The sequence below is a fragment of the Ranitomeya variabilis genome, chromosome 2 (assembly GCF_051348905.1).
Source record: "Ranitomeya variabilis isolate aRanVar5 chromosome 2, aRanVar5.hap1, whole genome shotgun sequence".
In the NCBI taxonomy this organism is placed as follows: Eukaryota; Metazoa; Chordata; class Amphibia; order Anura; family Dendrobatidae; genus Ranitomeya; species Ranitomeya variabilis.
Genome location: NC_135233.1, coordinates 522966286 through 522986158, shown reverse-complemented (window position 1 = coordinate 522986158; position 19873 = coordinate 522966286).

The window sequence follows — 19873 nt, the reverse complement described above, 5'->3', positions numbered from 1 at the left end:
CCCACTTTTCAGTTTTTGAATTTCCACAAAAATGTAAAATAACCAATAAATTTCATTCAACTTCACAATTGTGTTCCACTTGTTTTTGATTCTTCACCAAAAATTTACATCTGGTATCTTTATGTTTGAAGCATGATATGTGGGAAAAGGTTGAAAAGTTCCAGGGGGCCGAATACTTTCGCAAGGCACTGTATAAAAACAAGAATGCCTAAAATCTGTCCACATAAATATTACCAGTAGAATGACTTAATGTGATTTAGATGTGGCAATGGTAAATTATGGTGCTGTGGTTCTATGGTGTTTTTAAATTTGAACATCTAGGAACAATATCACCTCATCTGTGAAGCAAGAGGCCATAACAGCCCATTAAAAAAAGACTTTGTTGCGAGGGATAGGTGGAGGGTTGATTTCTGAGGTCACCACGAATGTAATTGCTGATTTATAGTATGACCCCATTTAGCTAGTCAATCCTTTTCCCAGAAGTTAACAGCAAAGAATGTGTCATAGACAGCTAATTGATGTGGGTCCCAACATATGCTATAGGATCGGTCACTTAAATGTGAATTAAACAATTCTTAATATTCATATTTATCATGTAAATTACGGCACAGAACAGTTTCTCTAACTTTGCTCAAACAGTAGAGCTGAATACAAATGTTGCATTAATTACCAAATAATTATCAATAGGCTCTATTGTCAGGGATCTATCACTTATATTAAGCTGTCACTCTCCATACTCAACAAATAGCCTCCTACAGGGGATCCTGACAGCTGTCCTTCCCCTGAAGACACCCAGTCTTTTCATTTTCTGTATAAGATCTGGCAGCTAGTATTTGCTATTGTCATATAATCATTAAACGTAACAATTACATTTAGAAGTGAAAGTGGTCCAGGTAATATTAGTTTTCTACTGAACAATTAGTTGGAAAAAAATCTCCCTATATATGCAGTTGTACCAGCTAACTGGCCGAGCAATGGAGGGGCCACAATAATGGTGTAAATTGTTATTATGCTCCAAATACGTCCTTAACCTACTTGACAATGTCTGGTAACAAGTCATGAGCCCCCACTGGTCTTCTCTATGTCTCAGGATAGGGGAAAACAAAAAAGGTGGAAAGAGCAGCAGTTATTTTTTTTAGATCTGTTTATCTATAGTGATATTAAACAAATATTACTGACAAAAAATTGGTGGAGGTTTCGACCCGAGAACCTCACCAATCCACTGCAAATCTATTTAAAGGGCATCTGTCAGTAGGATCAACCCTCCCAAACTGTCTATATGGGCATGTAGGTCATAGGAAGCTGAATAAAATGATACCTTGATATCTGTGATTCGATGTCTTATTCCAGAGAAATCCATGTTTTTCTTATATGTAAATGAGCTATTCCAGACTATGGACTGGACACTGACCTCCCTGAGAATCTGCGTTTAAAAGGATTGCTTCATCAAGACTAGGGATTAGTGAACATGAACTGGAAAGTTTGGGGTCTGTACTGGACACCTAATGTCTGTTACCGAACCCTGAACACAGACTTTTTACTGAACGTCCAGTTTCCTGTTTGGGTTCGCCATTCTAATAATGCTTGTTGAAAGACTGCAGCCTTTCAGTCAACAAGCTTTTAGGCAGTGGGCACTTCCAGAGCCATTACAGCCATGCCAAGTATTGGCATAGCTGTGATTGGCAGGTCCAGCACGTGACCCGACCTGTATAAAGGCTGGATCACGGAGTTCTGCCTCCATTTTGCTCTCAGTAGTGTAGGGATAGGATGCAGCTGGAGTGAGGGACAGATGCTGACTGCACACTCTGCAAAACAAATGCTGTGTGCACTCTGCAACCCATATCTGTGGGAGTACTGTGCTTGTACTGTGATAAATGCTGCTGTGTGTACTCTGAAAACCCGTTTGTGAGAGTACTGTACTAAAATCCACTGAGTGCACTCTGCACTCCCCCGCCTAGGGAGTACTGTCTAGAGATAAGAGAATATTTCAATGCTAGGTTTGGATTACAATGGCCGAATTAACAGAAGAATTTTTTGGTGGCCTCTGGATCAGGCCTCTACAACACACTAGATGCTACAATCAATTTGAAAGTCAGATGTCCCCTACTGTATGATGTTAGTAACAGAATAATTTTTTGGTGGCCTCTGGATCAGGCCTCTATAACACACTAGATGCTACAAACAATTTGAAAGCCAGATCTCCCCTACTGTATGATGTTAGTAACAGAATAATTTTTTGGTGGCCTCTGGATCAGGCCTCTATAACACACTAGATGCTACAAACAATTTGAAAGTGAGATGTTCCCTACTGCCTGACTTTGAAACAAAATTATTTTTCTGTGGCCTCTGGATCAGGCCTCTGTAACACACTATATCCAACAAACAATTTTAAAGTGAGATGTTCTCTACTGTATAACGTTAGTAACAGAAGTATTTTTTAGTGACCTCTGGATAAGGCCTCCATAACTCACAAGATGCTATGTACAAACTATTTGAAAGTTTGATGCCCCCTACTGTATGACATTAGTAAGAGAAGAATTTTTCGGTGACCTCTGGATCAGGCCTCTATAACACACTAGATGCTACAAACAATTTCAGAGTGAGATGTCCCCTACAGCATAACGTTTAGCAACAGAAACATTTTTTTTGGCTGTGTGCTTGAGTAGTGATGAGCGAACACTAAAATGCTCGGTGCTCGTTGCTTGGGTCGAGCAGATTGGAATACTCAGGTACTCGACCTGAGCAACAAGTCTATGGAAGACCCGAGTATTTTTACCACGATCCCCCCCAGGGGTCCTTTAAAGGTCTAAAAACATCTGAAAATGATGAAAACACTGCTCAAATGACACTTGAACATCATGGGGATCGCCCCTGGAAGCATTCCTGACTCCTAGTTCACAGCTTTAAACAATTTTTTCCGAGATTCATGCCATTTTTGCCGGTGCCACAAAAAACACACTAAATGAACCCAAAACGGATTTTGCTGGGAAATATGTTAAGGCACATCTTTTGCAGGTTAATGACTTGCCTGTAAGGCCAAATAATTAACCCCAGACCAAAAATTTCCTCCCCCACTTGGGCTTAGTTCAGACGCAGCACTTTTGAAGCGTTTTTCAACTTTAACATTGCTTTCAACCACTACAAATGCATTCACTGGGAAATATCATTGTAAAATGTAACAACCCTAGCTAGCCATGTGGTGTGTGACACATAAGCAAACCTATCTTGTTTAATTTATGAAGGAGGGACTCTTAAAGTCACAGAGCCTATTTTTACTGGTGCATCAGGCGGCATTAATCTTATTAAAGGGCCATTATGAAACAGTGGGTCTCCTAAGCTGTTGTAGCCTATGCTGTGAGTGGATGGGATGCCAAGAATTACAACACAATACCCCTTTCATAAGATGTCCAGGAGGGCCTCCTGAAAAAATGTTGCATTGAATGCAGGGCCTGCCCTGCTACCAATTCATATGCACCCCAATAAGCCTTTGAACCGACATACTGGATGGGCCCATGCAAATTCATTTCACAATATTCATTTTGTACTTCCATACTCCTTTGTTTTACACATTGGCAGCAAGGCCAGCCCTGCTGCATAGTCAGTCATATGCACCCCATTGCACCTTGGAACTCACATACTGGATGGGCCCATGAAAATCCACTTCACAATATTCATTTTGTACACCTGTACTCCTTTGTTTTACACATTGGCAAGAGGGCCAGCCCTGCTGCATAGTCATATGCACCCTATTACGCCTTGGAACCCACATACTGGATGGGCCCATGAAAAATCACTTCACAATATGCATTTTGTACTCCCGTACTCCTTTGTTTTACACATTGGCCCAAAGCCAGCCCTGCTGCATAGTCAGTCATATGCACCCCATTACGCCTTGGAACCCACATACTGGATGGGCCCATGAAAATCCACTTCACAATATTCATTTTGAACACCCGTACTCCTTTGTTTTACACATTGGCAGCAAGGCCAGCCCTGCTGCATAGTCAGTCATATGCACCCCATTACGCCTTGCAGCCCACATACTGGATGGGCCCATGAAATTCCACCTCACAATATTCATTTTGTACTCGCATACTCCTTTGTTTTACACATTGGCAGCAAGGCCAGCCCTGCTGCATAGTCATATGCACCCCATTACGCCTTGGAACCCACATACTGGATGGGCCCATGAAAAGCCACTTCACAATATGCATTTTCTACTCCCGTACTCCTTTGTTTTACACATTGGCAGCAAGTCCAGCCCTGCTGCATAGTCATATGTACCCCATTACGCCTTTGAACCCACATACTGGATGGGCCCATGAAATTCCACCTCACAATATTCATTTTGTACTCGCATACTCCTTTGTTTTACACATTGGCAGCAAGGCCAGCCCTGCTGCATAGTCATATGTACCCCATTACGCCTTTGAACCCACATACTGGATGGGCCCATGAAAATCCACTTGTGTTTTTTAATGGTATGATGGTTCCCTCTTTGCAGAATTAAGGTACCTTCACACTAAATGACTTTGCAACGAGAACGACAACGATCCGTGATGTTGCAGCGTCCTGGATAGCGATATCATTGTGTTTGACACGCAGCAGCGATCTGGATCCTGCTGTGATATCGCTGGTCGTTGCTGAAAGTCCAGAACTTTATTTGGTTGTCAGATCGGCGTGTATCGTCGTGTTTGAGAGCAAAAGCAACGATGCCAGCAATGTTTTACAATGGTAACCAGGGTAAATATCGGGTTACTAAGCGCAGGGCCGCGCTTAGTAACCCGATATTTACCCTGGTTACCATTGTAAAAGTAAAAAAAACCCCACTACATACTCACCCTCTGATGTCTGTCACGTCCCCCGGCGTCCGCGCTGCTGCTCAGAGCTTCCTGCACTGAATGTGTCAGTGCCGGCCGTAAAGTAAAGCACAGCGGTGACGTCACCGCTGTGCTTTAGGGCCGGCGCTTACACAGTGTAGGGAAGCTGAAGGCGAGGGACGCGACAGACACGGCAATGTAAGTATGTAGTGTTTGTTTTTTTTTACATTTACACTGGTAACCAGGGTAAACATCGGGTTACTAAGCGCGGCCCTGCGCTTAGTAACCCGATGTTTACCCTGGTTACCCGGGGACTTCGGCATCGTTGGTCGCTGGAGAGCTGTCTGTGTGACAGCTCTCCAGCGACCACACAGCGACGCTGCAGCGATCGGCATCGTTGTCTAGATCGCTGCAGCGTCGCTTAATGTGACGGTACCTTTATTTACAGGAGAATTTGGCAATTTTATTTGCCATGTTTTTAACACTAAGGTTCAAATACGGCTTTAAAGAAGGCTAATACTTGCAATACAACACAATTTTATTGCAAAGTACAAAATTCAAGGAATGGTATGATTGAATAGTATGAGTGAGTACACTTTTGTATATGTACTTAACATACAAAGGTTGATAAGTACATATACGGATTAAATACATATAATGATTAAGTATATATAAAGATTAACTACATACAGTATACTTACATCATCAACAAGAGGCTTTTAAACATCATCCGTCTGGAATATCAGAGATGCAACACCAAGACAGAGAACCCCTGGGAGATTACCTACACTGCATGGGCGTCCAGAATTATGTCGGTATGAGCACACTGTACATGTACAGGTACCCCAGTTTTGCCATCTGTCTTAGTCATGTCTTTCTGGTCTTATATAGTGATTTACACTATGTAAAAACTCTAGTTTCACGGAGCCCTTCAAGTGGCCAGCTTTCAAGGTTGTATGAAACTGAGATATCATGGAATCATCAGACGAGGGGCCATAAACCCCTAGAATATAAAAGCCGCAAAGATTTAGATCAAACCACCACAGGCAGAATTTCAGTAAACCTTAAGGTACCTTCACACTAAACAACTTTACAACGAGAACGACAACGATCCGTGACATTGCAGCGTCCTGGATAGCGATCTCGTTGTGTTTGACACGCAGCAGCGATCTGAATCCCGCTGTGATATCGCTGGTCGGAGCTAGAAGTCCAGAACTTTATTTGGTCGTCAGATCGGCGTTTATCGTCGTGTTTGACAGCAAAAGCAACGATGTCAGCAATGTTAAACATGGAGCTAACGACCTGTGAGAACGATAAGTGAGTCACCGCTACGTCACAGGATCGCTCCTGCATCGTTGTGGAGCTGCTGTGTTTGACATCTCTACAGCGACCTAAACAGCAGCGCTGCAGCGATCGGCTCATTGTCTATATCGCTGCAGCGTCGCTTAATGTGACGGTACCTTTAATGTTTTACAATGACAAACAGCAAACATATAGAGGCTTAGAACTGTTTGCAAAGTAAATAAACAAACATTTCTCAAGATTGTGTCACTATGAGCATTGTCTGTCACATCTGTAAATATTTTACAAGAAATGCAGCTATGTGATTGTCTGAATGCATTCGGTATACAGTATTTTAATCTGGATTCCAAATCGCCATTTGTATATTTGACATTTGTACATTGGATGCAGCCAAAGTTATGGCTCTCAAGGAGAGAAACTAATATAGTGGACAAAGAAATATTTGTAATGAACTACTGAGCCAAACTAACAGCATTGCCTTATCAAATTTATATGAAGTGTATTGTGTCCAATGTGAGCAACCAGGCAACACAAAAAGGAGCATTTCAAGTGAGCTCTTTAAGGTACACAAATGTTATGAAGTCTTTGCCAACAAGGATGTGGTTTCACTAATGGGAGGTACCTTTTTCAAAAACATACTATTGCCATCACAGCCCCCCTTGCTCTAAATTCTGTGGCCTATAACAGTGCAGAACACATTCACCCAGGTGGTCATGTCGTTGGAGATAAGGAAGAGACATTGCAGGAAACTGAGTTAAGAAGTAGGCTCAATGTAGGGGTGTGGGTCTCTGAGACTTGTAATGGAGTGCATGAGCTGACAAACAATTCCCCAGTGGGGGTACCTTTTTTAATAATATACTATTGACATCACAGCCCCTCTTGCCCAGCATTCACCAGCCTATATCAGTACAGAACACGTTCACCCAGGTCATGTAGTTGGAGATAAGGAAGAGACATTGCAGGAAACCGAGTTCAGAAGTAGGCCCAATGTAGGGGTGTGGGTCTCTGAGATTTGTAATGAAGGGCATAAGCTGACAATTCCCCAATGGGGAGTCCTTTTTTCATAAATAAAACAGTGTCATCACAGCCCCCTTGCCCAAAATTAACCGGCCTATAACAGTACAGAGCACGTTCACCCTGGTCATCTAGTGGCAGTTAAAAAAGAGACATTGCAGGAGACAGAGTTAAGAAGTAGGCCCAATGTAGGGGTGTGGGTCTTTGAGACTTGTAATGGAGTGCATGAGCTGACAAACAATTCCCCAATGGGGTGTCCTTTTTTAATAAATAAAATAGTGCCATCACAGCCCCCTTGCCCAAAATTCACAGGCCTATAACAGTACAAAGCACGTTCACCCTGGTCTGGTCCAGTGGTTCTGGATGATGAGGATGAGGATAAGGAGGAGGATAAGAACAAACAGACCAAATCTGGAAGCGTATACCCATGTGTGGTTGGGAGGAGGTGCATGAGAATACACCTCCCCAAAACAGAGAATGTATTTGAGGTTATGTTTAGCTGTTTTCACTTGGTGGTGTACAGAAGTCTTTCCCAATCCAGCCCTTTTTTATAAGAGTCAGCCTATCAGCATTTTCAGTTGACAGGTGGATGTGCTTATCTGTTATAATTCCACCAGCGGCACTAAATACCCGCTCTGACAGAACGCTAGCAGCAGGGCAGGCCAGGACCTCCAAGGCATAGAGAGCCAGTTCATGCCACGTGTCCAGCTTGGATACCCAATAATTAAAAGGCACAGAGGAATCACAGAGGATGTTTGTACGATCTGCAAGGTACTCCCTCATCATCTTCCCAAACATTGCACTTCTTGTGACAGCACCCCTTGCCTCTGTGCCGTCACAATGGGAGGGTCTGAGAAAGCTGTCCCAGAACTTTGCCATTGTTCCCCTGCCTGAGCTGGATTGTACTTCTGTCTCTCTCGCTTGGACTCCTTGGTTGTACAACAAACTCTGACGTCTGCTGCCAGCGTTCTCACATGGGAATTTTCTAAGTAATTCCGCTACAAGGGCCCTCTGGTACTGCAACATTTTAGTACACCTCTCTGCCTCTGGCAGAAGAGATTGAAAGTTCTCCTTGTAGCGTGGGTCTAGAAGTGTCACTAGCCAGTAATGAGTGTCACCCAAAATTTTTATAATGCGAGGGTCACGTGAAACGCACCACAACATAAAGTCAGCCATGCGTGCCAGACTGCTAACAGGCAAGACTTCCGTGTCCTCACCAACAGGACGGCTGACCATGCTTTCCTCCTCCTCCTCATCCTCATCCTCCTCCCTGTCCTAAGGCCATTCCCGCTGAACAGACGGTATGACAGCTGTTCTTGTAGTACCGTCTATAGCGAATGAAAGTAGCTCCTGTTCTTCCTCCTCCTCTTCATTGCCTACCAATCCACGTTGAGAAGACATGAGGCTAGGCTGAGTGTAATCCCCCTGTATGGTTCCTTGCTCCATGTCCTCGTGCTCTGCCTGCAATGCTTCCTCTTTAATTGTGAGCTGAGAGGTTCTCAGAAAATTCAGAGAAGCAGGATGGTGTTGCTAATTATCACTGCTCACCATCTTGGTGCAGTCCTCAAAGGTTTGGAGGATGCTACATATGTCTAACAGCCTGGGGTTAGCACAAATTTAGGGGCTTTGCTGCCATGTGCCTGATCATGGTGATGGTGGTCAGGCTGGTTGTTTTGCTACCCCTGCTGATGCGGGCATGGCAGGTGCTGCAAATGGCCTGTTTGGGGTTATCGGCAGTCTTTAAAAAAATAACCAGACTCGGGAAGATCTAACAGTTGGAATGGCAACTCCATTCATGTTGGTGTTACAGGGAATGGATGCACGTCATCTGTCTGTGGCCACCACACTGCTTCATCCTGCCTGTTGGGGGGATATGCCTCCTTCCCCATGTGTGCTGCTGTTCTCACTATGCATGTCCTCCTGCCAGGTTGGGTCAGTCACTATGTCATCCACCACCTCATCTTCCACATCTGCACCCTGCTCCTCCTCCTGACTTTCTGGCAATTGTGTCTCATCATCGTCCACCTCTTGTGACACTTTCCCACCATCACCTTCATGTGACCGGGGCTGGTCAAAGCTTTGGTCAGCTCTACATGCGATCTCATCTGTCCCCTCTTCAAGTTGACCGGCCGAGAGTCCGGAATCTTGAAATGGAAAACTGAGCAGCTCTTCAGAGTGTCCAATTGTGGTATCAGTTGTCTCAGGGCACTCGGCATGGTGGGAGGAAGGAGGATCAGGGTGAGGAATATCCGGGTCACACTCACGGCTACTCAGACTTGACTGTGTGGAAGACATGGTGGTGGTGGTGGTGGCTAAGTGAATGGAAGTAGTCCTCTGCATGCACCATCAGCATCACATCCACTTCCCCGTCCTTTGCCCCTTGCCTTGCCCACTTTAAATGGACTACTGCACTATTTCAAACGCTCAGTACAAATGTATTTATTTGGAGCTAAATTATATCTGATCAGTATGCCTGCAAAGCTACGATTTTTCAAGCACAAACATTAGGCCTCAGACTGACATAACAGACTGTATTAATTTTTTGGGGGCTTTTTGGTGAATTTAAATCCCCCCAAAAAAGAGTGGCACAAGGCTAGCACATAGAACTATGCTACGTATGCCTGCTGAAATACGATTTTTCTAAACCAGATACAACAGAACTCAGGCTGACATAACCGACTGTATTAACTTTTTTTTAGGGTTTTGTATGATAAAAAAAAAAAAAAAAAGAACAATGCTAGCAGACAGAACTATGAAACTTATGCCTGTCAAGCTACGATTTTTCCACCACAGATACAACAGGCCTCAGTCTGGCATAACAAACTGTCTTAAACTTTTTGGGAGGTTTTGTAGAATTTTTTTAAATGCAAAATAGTGCTGTATATAAGTAGAGTAACAGACAGCAAAAACAGTGGAAAACCAGCCTAAAATGCCCAAACTTGAAGCACGCCGATATATGAGGCCTATCACGGAAATACCACACTGCCAAATATGTGGCCTGTATTTTTTAAATGCAAAATAGTTCTGTATATAAGTAGAGTAACAGACAGCAAAAACAGTGTAAAACAGGCCTAAAATAACAAAATTGGAGCACGCAGATATATGAGGACTGTCTTGGAAATACCACACTGCCAAATATGTGGCCTGTATTTTTTAAATGCAAAATAGTGCTGTATAAAAGTAGAGTAACAGACACCAAAACAGTGGAAAACCGGCCTAAAATTCCCAAACTTGGGTCTCGCAGATATATGAGGCCTTTTTTGTTTTTTTAGTAAATTTAACACCCCTCCCTTCCCCCCGAAAAAAGAGTGGCACAAGGCTACCACACAGAACTGTGCTACCGTGGAAATTAGCTTTTTTAAAAACAGATACACCAGGACTCAGTCTAACAGACTGTATTAATGTGTTTTTTGCTTTTTGGTGAATGTGAACAAAAAAAATTTGACCAAGGCCAGCACACAGAACTGTGCTACGTATGCCTGCGGAAATACGATTTTTCAAAAAATGAAACACCAGCCCTCAGCCTGACATAACAGACGGTATTAATTTTTTTGGGGGCTTTTGGGTGAATTTATTAAGGAAAAAAAAATAGTAGAACAAGTCTAGCACACACAACTATGCTACGTATGCCTGATAAACTATGATTTTTAAACAGGTGCACCAGGCCTCAGTCTGACATTACAGACTGTATATTTTTTTTGGGGGGGTGAATTTTTTGAAAAAAGAAAAAAAAAATTGAAAACTGCAACTAGGTATATAGTAAATAAGCAGCAGCAGCAGAGTTATGGAGCTTTGGGAAGGATGCAGTGGGAGCTATGTACGCACATACAGTGCCTGCAGGCCTTGCACTGATGTGGATATGCCTTGCCCTGCCTACCCAGCGCTGCAATCTCAGGACCCACGAATTAGCCCTAAAAAGGACTGTTGGTTTCTCAGGAGTTGTGGATTTAACAGTTGCAGACCTACACTAACTATTAAAACCACGATTCTGACCCTATCACTGCAGCAGCTCTCCCTACTCTCACTGAATGCGGCGAGCAGGGCGGTCTCTTATACTTGGGATCATGCTGTGCGGCCAAGCCAATCACTGCACGACCAATACAAAGATGGCTGCGGTGTTTCATGGCCTGGCAGACAATCCCTGCAGCGTGATTGGGTCTCTAAAGTCCACCAAAAATGCTGGGTGGAGACACCAGTTACCGCTGAATAATCCCGTAAGTGCTCGATGCTCGCTGGATACACCAAGTACACTGATACTTGGGTGAATAACGAGTAGTGGCGGGCACGTTCGCTCATCACTATGCATGAGATCTGCAGACAGCCTAATTTCAACCCAACAAAATGACGAAGTGGGATATGGCGGGCTGTATAATGTTTTGCAATGCTGTGCGTTAGGTCTGCAGACAGTTTCATATCACCACAACACTAAATAACAAGGTGGGATACAGCAGGCTGTTCCACATTTAGCTAGTGAAAAAAAAAGATTTAAATTGCTATACTCGTGTATGGTGCACAATAGAAGCACACACACTTGTAGGACATGTGCCCATCTGGCTTTGCCTCTGGACCTCAGTAATGGTAAAAAACAAACTGCTGGAAGGTAAGTTTAACAGCCACTCTGAGCACTATCTTGCTACACTACCTGACTGATAAACAACTACTGTACCTAGCTGACTAGCTAAAATCTTGCAAACCGTGGCAGTGTCAGTAGCAATCTCTCTGCGCTGTTACAGTTTCAAAATGGCGCTGAAACAAGATGTTTGCTCTTCATATGGAGAGGGACATGTGATTTCAGCAGCCAATGACACAAGCCATTGTGATACAAGACATTGTGGATATTTCTTGCACTCTTATTGGCTCATAGGTCGCAATGTGCACACATAAAGTTAGGAAAAATAATAAATTACTGTTTACAAGAATGCCGCGCCTATGAGCTCTGCAAATCCACTCCCCTCATCAAACATGTGCCAAATGCTCATGATACACCATCATTATTGTTGATAAAGTGCTGAAAATACTTTTGTGGCAATGCAAATATTTTCCTTCACTTTTTACCGAATGTCACAGATTTTTTCCGATTTTATAAAATTTTGCTCAAATCCGAATGTGCCATATTTGTGGCGAATTTTTGTTTGGCGATCAATTTCCGAACAAATTTGCTCATCACTAGTACTGTCCTTTTAAGCTGCTATGTGTACTCTGCACCCCCCATGGGAGTACTGTTTTTTAAGCTGCTGTGTGTACTCTGCACTCCCCTGCATCTGAGAGAACTGTGTGCACTCTGCAAACCCATCTGTTTGACTATTGTGCTAAAGCCGCTGTATGTACTCTGTACTCCCCACCTGTGGGAGTAATGTCTTATAAGCCCCTGTGTGTACTCTGCAACCCTGCCTGTGGGAGTACTGTTTTTTAAGCCAATGTGTGCACTCTGCACCCCCCCGCCTGTGGGAGTACTGTCCTTTAAGCTGCTGTGTGTACTCTGCACCCCCCCGCCTGTGGGAGTACTGTTTCTTTAAGCTGCTGTGTGTACTCTGCACCCCCCTCCTGTGGGAATACTGTTCCTTTAAGCTGCTGTGTATACTCTGTACCCCCCTGCCTGTGGGAGTACTGTTCCTCTAAGCTGTTGTGTGTACTCTGCACTCCCCCGCCTGTGGGAGTACTGTTCCTTTAAGCTGCTGTGTGTTTTCTAGTAGTCTAGGACAAAAATGATTGTCCTCAGCCTTATTGTTGCTATTTATAGGCCAAAGAAATATTTTTTCAGGACCACTGTGTATTTTCTAGCAGTGTGGTAAATCAATAATTTTCATCAGGCATCTCGTTGTCATTTGTAGGCTAAGTAAAGAAAAATATTTAGAACTAGCTGAAGAGCCTGGCGTTACCTGGGCATAGTAACTATCTGTGGTTAGTTATAGCACCTCACTTCTCTTATTTTCCCATCACGCCTCTCATTTTCCCCCTCACATCTCTCATTTTCTCCCTTACACCTCTCATTTCCCCTCAGTATATACATATTTGTCATCTCCCTTATATATAGTATACACCTGTATGTCATCTCCTGTATATAGTATATACCTGTATGTCATCTCCCCTGTAAATAGTATATACCTGCTGTATGTCATCTCCTCTTGTATATTGTATATACCTATGTGTCATCTCCTCCTGTATATAGTATATACCTGTATGTCATCTCTTCTGTATATACTATATATCTGTATGTCATCTCCTCCTATATATAGTATAGACCTGTATGTCATCTCCTGTATATAGTATATACCTGTATGTCATCTCCCCTGTATATAGTATGTACCTGTATGTCATCTCCTCCTGTATATAGTATATACCTGTGTGTCATCTCCTCTGTATCTAGTATATACCTGTGTGTCATCTCCCCTGTATATAGTATATACCTGTGTGTCATCTCCCCTGTATATAGGATATACCTGTGTGTCATCTCCCCTGTATATAGGATATACCTGTGTGTCATTTCCCCTGTATATAGTATATATGTGTGTGTCATCTCCCCTGTATATAGTATATACCTGTGTGTCATCTCCTCCTGTATATAGTATATACCTGTGTGTCATCTCCTCCTGTATATAGTATATACCTGTGTGTCATCTCCCCTGTATATAGTATATACCTGTGTGTCATCTCCCCTGTATATAGTATATATCTGTGTGTCATCTCCCCTGTATATAGTATGTACCTGTATGTCATCTCCCCTGTATATAGTATATACCAGTGTGTCATCTCCTCCTGTATATAGTATATACAGTCATATGAAAAAGTTTGGGCACCCCTATTAATCTTAAGCTTAATGTTTTATAAAAATGGTTTTTTTTGCAACAGCTATTTCAGTTTCATATATCTAATAACTGTTGGACACAGTAATGTTTCTGCCTTGAAATGGGGTTTATTGTACTAACAGAAAATGTGCAATCTGCATTCAAACAAAGTTTGACAGGTGCATAAGTATGGGCACCCTTATCATTTTCTTGTTTTAAATACTCCTACCTACTTTGTACTGACTTACTAAAGCACTTTTTTTGGTTTTGTAACCTCATTGAGCTTTGACATTCATAGCTAGGTGTATGCAATCATGAGAAAAGCTACTTAAAGTGGCCACTTGCAAGTTGTTCTCCTGTTTGAATCTCCTCCAAAGAGTGGCATCATGGGCTCCTCAAAACAACTGTCAAATGATCTGAAAACAAAGATTATTCAACATAGTTGTTCAGAGGAAGGATACAAAAAGCTGTCTCAGAGATTTAACTTGTCAATTTCCACTGTGAGGAACATAGTAAGGAAATGGAAGAACACAGGTACAGTTCTTGTTAAGGCCAGAAGTGGCAGGCCAAGAAAAACATCAGAAAGGCAGAGAAGAATGGTGAGATCAGTCAAGGACAATCCTCAGGCCACCTCCAGAGATCTGCAGCATCAACTTGCTGCAGATGGTGTCACTGTGCATCGGTCAACTATACAACGCACTTTGCACAAGGAGAAGCTGTATGGGAGAGTGATGCGAAAGAAGCCATTTCTGCAAGCACGCCACAAACAGAGTCGGCTGAGGTATGCAAAAGCACATTTCGAGAAGCCAATTTCTTTTTGGAAGAAGATCCTGTGGACTCATAAAACCAAGATTGGGTTGTTTGGTAATACAAAAAGGCGTTATGCATGGCGGCAAAAAAACACAGTGCGTTGTATAGTTGACCGATGCACAGTGACACCATCTGCAGCAAGTTAATGCTGCAGATCTCTGGAGATCGTCTGAGGATTGTCCTTGACTGATCTCACCATTTTTCTTCTCTGCCTTTCTGATGTTTTTCTTGGCCTGCCACTTCTGGCCTTAACAAGAACTGTACCTGTGTTCTTCCATTTCCTTACTATGTTCCTCACCGTGGAAATTGACAGGTTAAATCTCTGAGACAGCTTTTTGCATCCTTCCCCTGAACAACTATGTTGAATAATCTTTGTTTTCAGATCATTTGACAGTTGTTTTGAGGAGCCCATGATGCCACTCTTCGGAGGAGATTCAAACAGGAGAACAACTTGCAAGTGGCCACTTTAAGTAGCTTTTCTCATGATTGCATACACCTAGCTATGAAGTTCAAAGCTCAATGAGGTTACAAAACCAAAAAAAGTGCTTTAGTAAGTCGGTAAAAAGTAGGTAGGAGTATTTAAAACAAGAAAATGATAAGGGTGCCCATACTTATGCACCTGTCAAATTTTGTTTGAATGCAGATTGCACATGTTCTGTTAGTACAATAAACCTCATTTCAAGGCAGAAACATTACTGTGTCCAACAGTTATTAGATATATGAAACTGAAATAGCTGTTGCAAAATAAACCATTTTTATAAAACATAAAGCTTAAGATTAATAGGGGTGCCCAAACTTTTTCATATGACTGTACCTGTGTGTCATCTCCCCTGTATATAGTATATATGTGTGTCATCTCCTCCTGTATATAGTACATACCTGTGTGTCATCTCCTCCTGTATATAGTATATACCTGTGTGTCATCTCTCCTGTATATAGTATATACCTGTGTGTCATCTCCTCCTGTATATAGTATATACCTGTATGTCATCTCCTCCTGTTTATAGTATATACCTGTGTGTCATCTCCCCTGTATATAGTATATATGTGTGTGTCATCTCCTCCTGTATATAGTATATACCTGTATGCCATCTCCTGTATATAGCATATACCTGTGTGTCATATCCACTGTATATAGTATATACCTGTGTGTCATCTCCTCCTGTTTATAGTATATCTCTGTATGTCATCTCCTCCTGTATTAGACCGCGTTCACATGTTATTTGCTCAGTATTTTTACCTCAGTATTTGTAAGCTAAATTGGCAGCCTGATAAATCCCCAGTCAACAGGAAGCCCTCCCCCCTGGCAGTATATATTAGCTCACACATACACATAATCGACAGGTCATGTGACTGACAGCTGCCGTATTTCCTATATGGTACAGTTGTTGCTCTTGTAGTTTGTCTGCTTATTAACCAGATTTTTATTTTTGAAGGATAATACCAGACTTGTGTGTGTTTTAGGGTGAGCTTCATGTGTCAAGTTGTGTGTGTTGAGTTGCGTGTGGTGACATGCATGTAGCGACTTTTGTGAGATGAGTTTTGTGTGGCGACATGCGTGTAGCAACTTTTTGTGTGTCGAGTTGCATGTGACAGGTTAGTGTAGCAAGTTGTGTGCAGCAAGTTTTGCGCATGGTGAGTTTTGCGCGTGGCGAGTTTTATGTGTGGTGCGTTTTGAGTATGTGCAAGTTTTGTGTGAGGCAACTTTTGCATGTGTTGCAACTTTTGTGCATGTGGCAATTTTTCCGCGTGTGCAAGTTTTGCGTGTGGCGAGTTTTCCATGAGGTGAGTTTTGCACGTGTGGCGAGTTTTGCATGTGGAGAGTTTTGCGCGTGGCGAGTTTTGAGCGGCGACTTTTGTGTTTCGACTTTTATGTGGTGAGGTTGGTGTATGTGTGGTGAAATGTTTTCTGAGGGTGGTATATGTGTTCAAGCATATGGTAGTGTGTGGCGCATTTTGTGTGTGTGTTCATATCCCTGTGTGTGGTGAGTATCCCATGTCGGGGCCCCACCTTAGCAACTGTACAGTATATACTCTTTGGCGCTATCGCTCTCACTCTTTAAGTCCCCCTTGTTCACGTCACATCTGGCAGCTGGTAATTTGCCTCCAACACCAACACTTTTCCTTTCACTTTTTCCCCATTATGTAGATAGGGGCAAAATTGTTTGGTGAATTGGAACGCGCGGGGTTAAAATTTCGCCTCACAACATATCCTATGACGCCCTCGGGGTCCAGACGTGTGACTGTGCAGTATTTTGTAGCTGTAGCTGCGACGGTGCAGATGCCAATCCCGGACATACACACACACACATACATACACACACACACAGACACAGACACACACACACATTCAGCTTTATATATTAGACTAGCTGTACTACCCGGCTTCGCCCGGGTTAATGACTGCTGTTAGCAAAATAGAATGTGTTAACAAAAATTTATTCTGCACGCAAAAACCACAAAACAAATAGATAGAAATGTAATTATTAAAAGGCAAAAACTAAGCTAATAGAAGCATTTCACAACATATATTAGCTTTGTTATACTGAGAATGTCTTTGTTGCCTATATTAACCAATCAGAGCTCAGATTAATTAACTGTAGCAAAATAGAAGCTGAGCTGTGATTGGTTGCTATTGGCAGCCTGATAAATCCCCAGCCAACAGGAAGCCCACCCCTTGGCAGTATATATTAGCTCACACATACACATAATAGACAGGTCATGTGACTGACAGCTGCCGTATTTCCTATATGGTACATTTGTTGCTCTTGTAGTTTGTCAGCTTATTAAATCAGATTTTTATTTTTGAAGGATAATACCAGACTTGTGTGTGTTTTAGGGCGAGTTTCATGTGTCAAGTTGTGTGTGTTGAGTTGCGAGTGGCGACATGCATGTAGCGACTTTTGTGAGATGAGTTTTGTGTGGTGACATGCGTGTAGCAACATTTTGTGTGTCGAGTTGCATGTGACAGGTTAGTGTAGCAAGTTGTGTGCAGCAAGATTTGTGCATGGGGAGTTTTGCGCGTGGCGAGTTTTATGTGTGGTGCGTTTTGAGTATGTGCAAGTTTTGTGTGAGGCAACTTTAGCATGTGTTGCAACTTTTGTACATGTGGCAATTTTTCTGTGTGTGCAAGTTTTGCATGAGGTGAGTTTTCCATGAGGTGAGTTTTGCACGTGTGGCGAGTTTTGCGTGAGCCTAGTTTTGCATATGGCGAGTTTTGCATGTAGCGAATTTTGCGCGTGCCGAGTTTTGAGCGGTGACTTTTGTGTTTCGACTTTTATGTGGCGAGGTTGGTGTGTGTGGTGAAATGTGTGCTGAGGGTCGTATATATGTGTTCAAGCACGTGGTAGTGTGTGGCGCATTTTGTGTTTGTGTTCATATCCCCGTGTGTGGTGAGTATCCCATGTCGGGGCCCCACCTTAGCAACTGTACGGTATATACTCTTTGGCGCCATCACTCTCATTCTTTAAGTCCCCATTGTTCACATCTGGCAGCTGTCAATTTTCCTCCAACACTTTTCCCTTCACTTTTTCCCCATTATGTAGATAGGGGCAAAATTGTTTGGTGAATTGGAGCACGCAGGGTTAAAATTTCACCTCACAACATAGCCTATGATGCTCTCGGGGTCCAGACGTGTGACTGTGCAAAATTTTGTGGCTGTAGCTGCGACGGTGCAGATGCCAATCCCGGACATACACACATACATACATACACACATTCAGCTTTATATATTAGATATACCTGTATGTAATCTCCTGTATATAGTATATACCTGTGTGTCATCTCATCTATATATAGTTTATATCTGTGTGTCATCTCCTCCTGTATATAGTATATACCTGTATGTCATCTCCTCCTATACATAGCATATACCTGTATGTCATCTCCTCCTGTATATACTATATACCTGTAGGTAATCTGCTCCTGTATATAGTATATACCTGTGTGTCATCTCCTGTATATAGTATATACCTGTATGTCATCTCCTCCTGTATGTAGTATGTACCTGTATGTCATCTCCTCCTCTATATAGTATATACCTGTGTGTCATCTCTCCTGTATATAGTATATATCTGTGTGTCATCTCCTCCTGTATATAGTATATACCTGTGTGTCATCTCCCCTGTAAATAGTATATACCTGTGTGTCATCTCCTCCTGTATATAGTATATATCTGTATGTCATCTCCTCCTGTATTAGCCCTCGTTCACACGTTATTTGGTCAGTATTTTTACCACAGTATTTGTAAGCTAAATTGGCAGCCTGATAAATCCCCAGCCAACAGTAAGCCCACCCCCTGGCAGTATATATTAGCTCACACATACACATAATAGACTGGTCATGTGACTGACAGCTGCCGGATTCCTATATGGTACATTTGTTGCTCTTGTAGTTTGTCTGCTTATTAATCAGATTTTTATTTTTGAAGGATAATACCAGACTTGTGTGTGTTTTAGGGCGAGTTTCGTGTGTCAAGTTGTGTGTTGAGTTGCGTGTGGCGACATGCATGTAGCGACTTTTGTGAGATGAGTTTTGTGTGGCGACATGCATGTTGCAACTTTTTGTGTGTCGAGTTGCATGTGACAGGTTAGTGTAGCAAGTTGTGTGCAGCAAGTTTTGCGCATGGCGAGTTTTGCGCGTGGCGAGTTTTATGTGTGGTGCCTTTTGAGTATGTGCAAGTTTTGTGTGAGGCAACTTTTGCATGTGTTGCAACTTTTGTGCATGTGGCAATTTTTCTGCGTGTGCAAGTTTTGCGTGTGGCGAGTTTTCCATGAGGTGAGTTTTGCACGTGTGGCGAGTTTTGCATGTGGAGAGTTTTGCGCGTGGCGAGTTTTGAGCGGCGACTTTTGTGTTTCGACTTTTATGTGGCGAGGTTGGTGTATGTGTGGTGAAATGTGTGCTGAGGGTGATATATGTGTTCGAGCACGTGGTAGTGTGTGGCGCATTTTGTGTGTGTGTTCATATCCCCGTGGTGGTGTGGTGATTATCCCATGTCGGGGCCCCACCTTAGCAACTGTACGGTATATACTCTCATTCTTTAAGTCCCCCTTGTTCACATCTGGCAGCTGTTAATTTGCCTCCAACACTTTTCCTTTCATTTTTTCCCCATTATGTAGATAGGGGCAAAATTGTTTGGTGAAT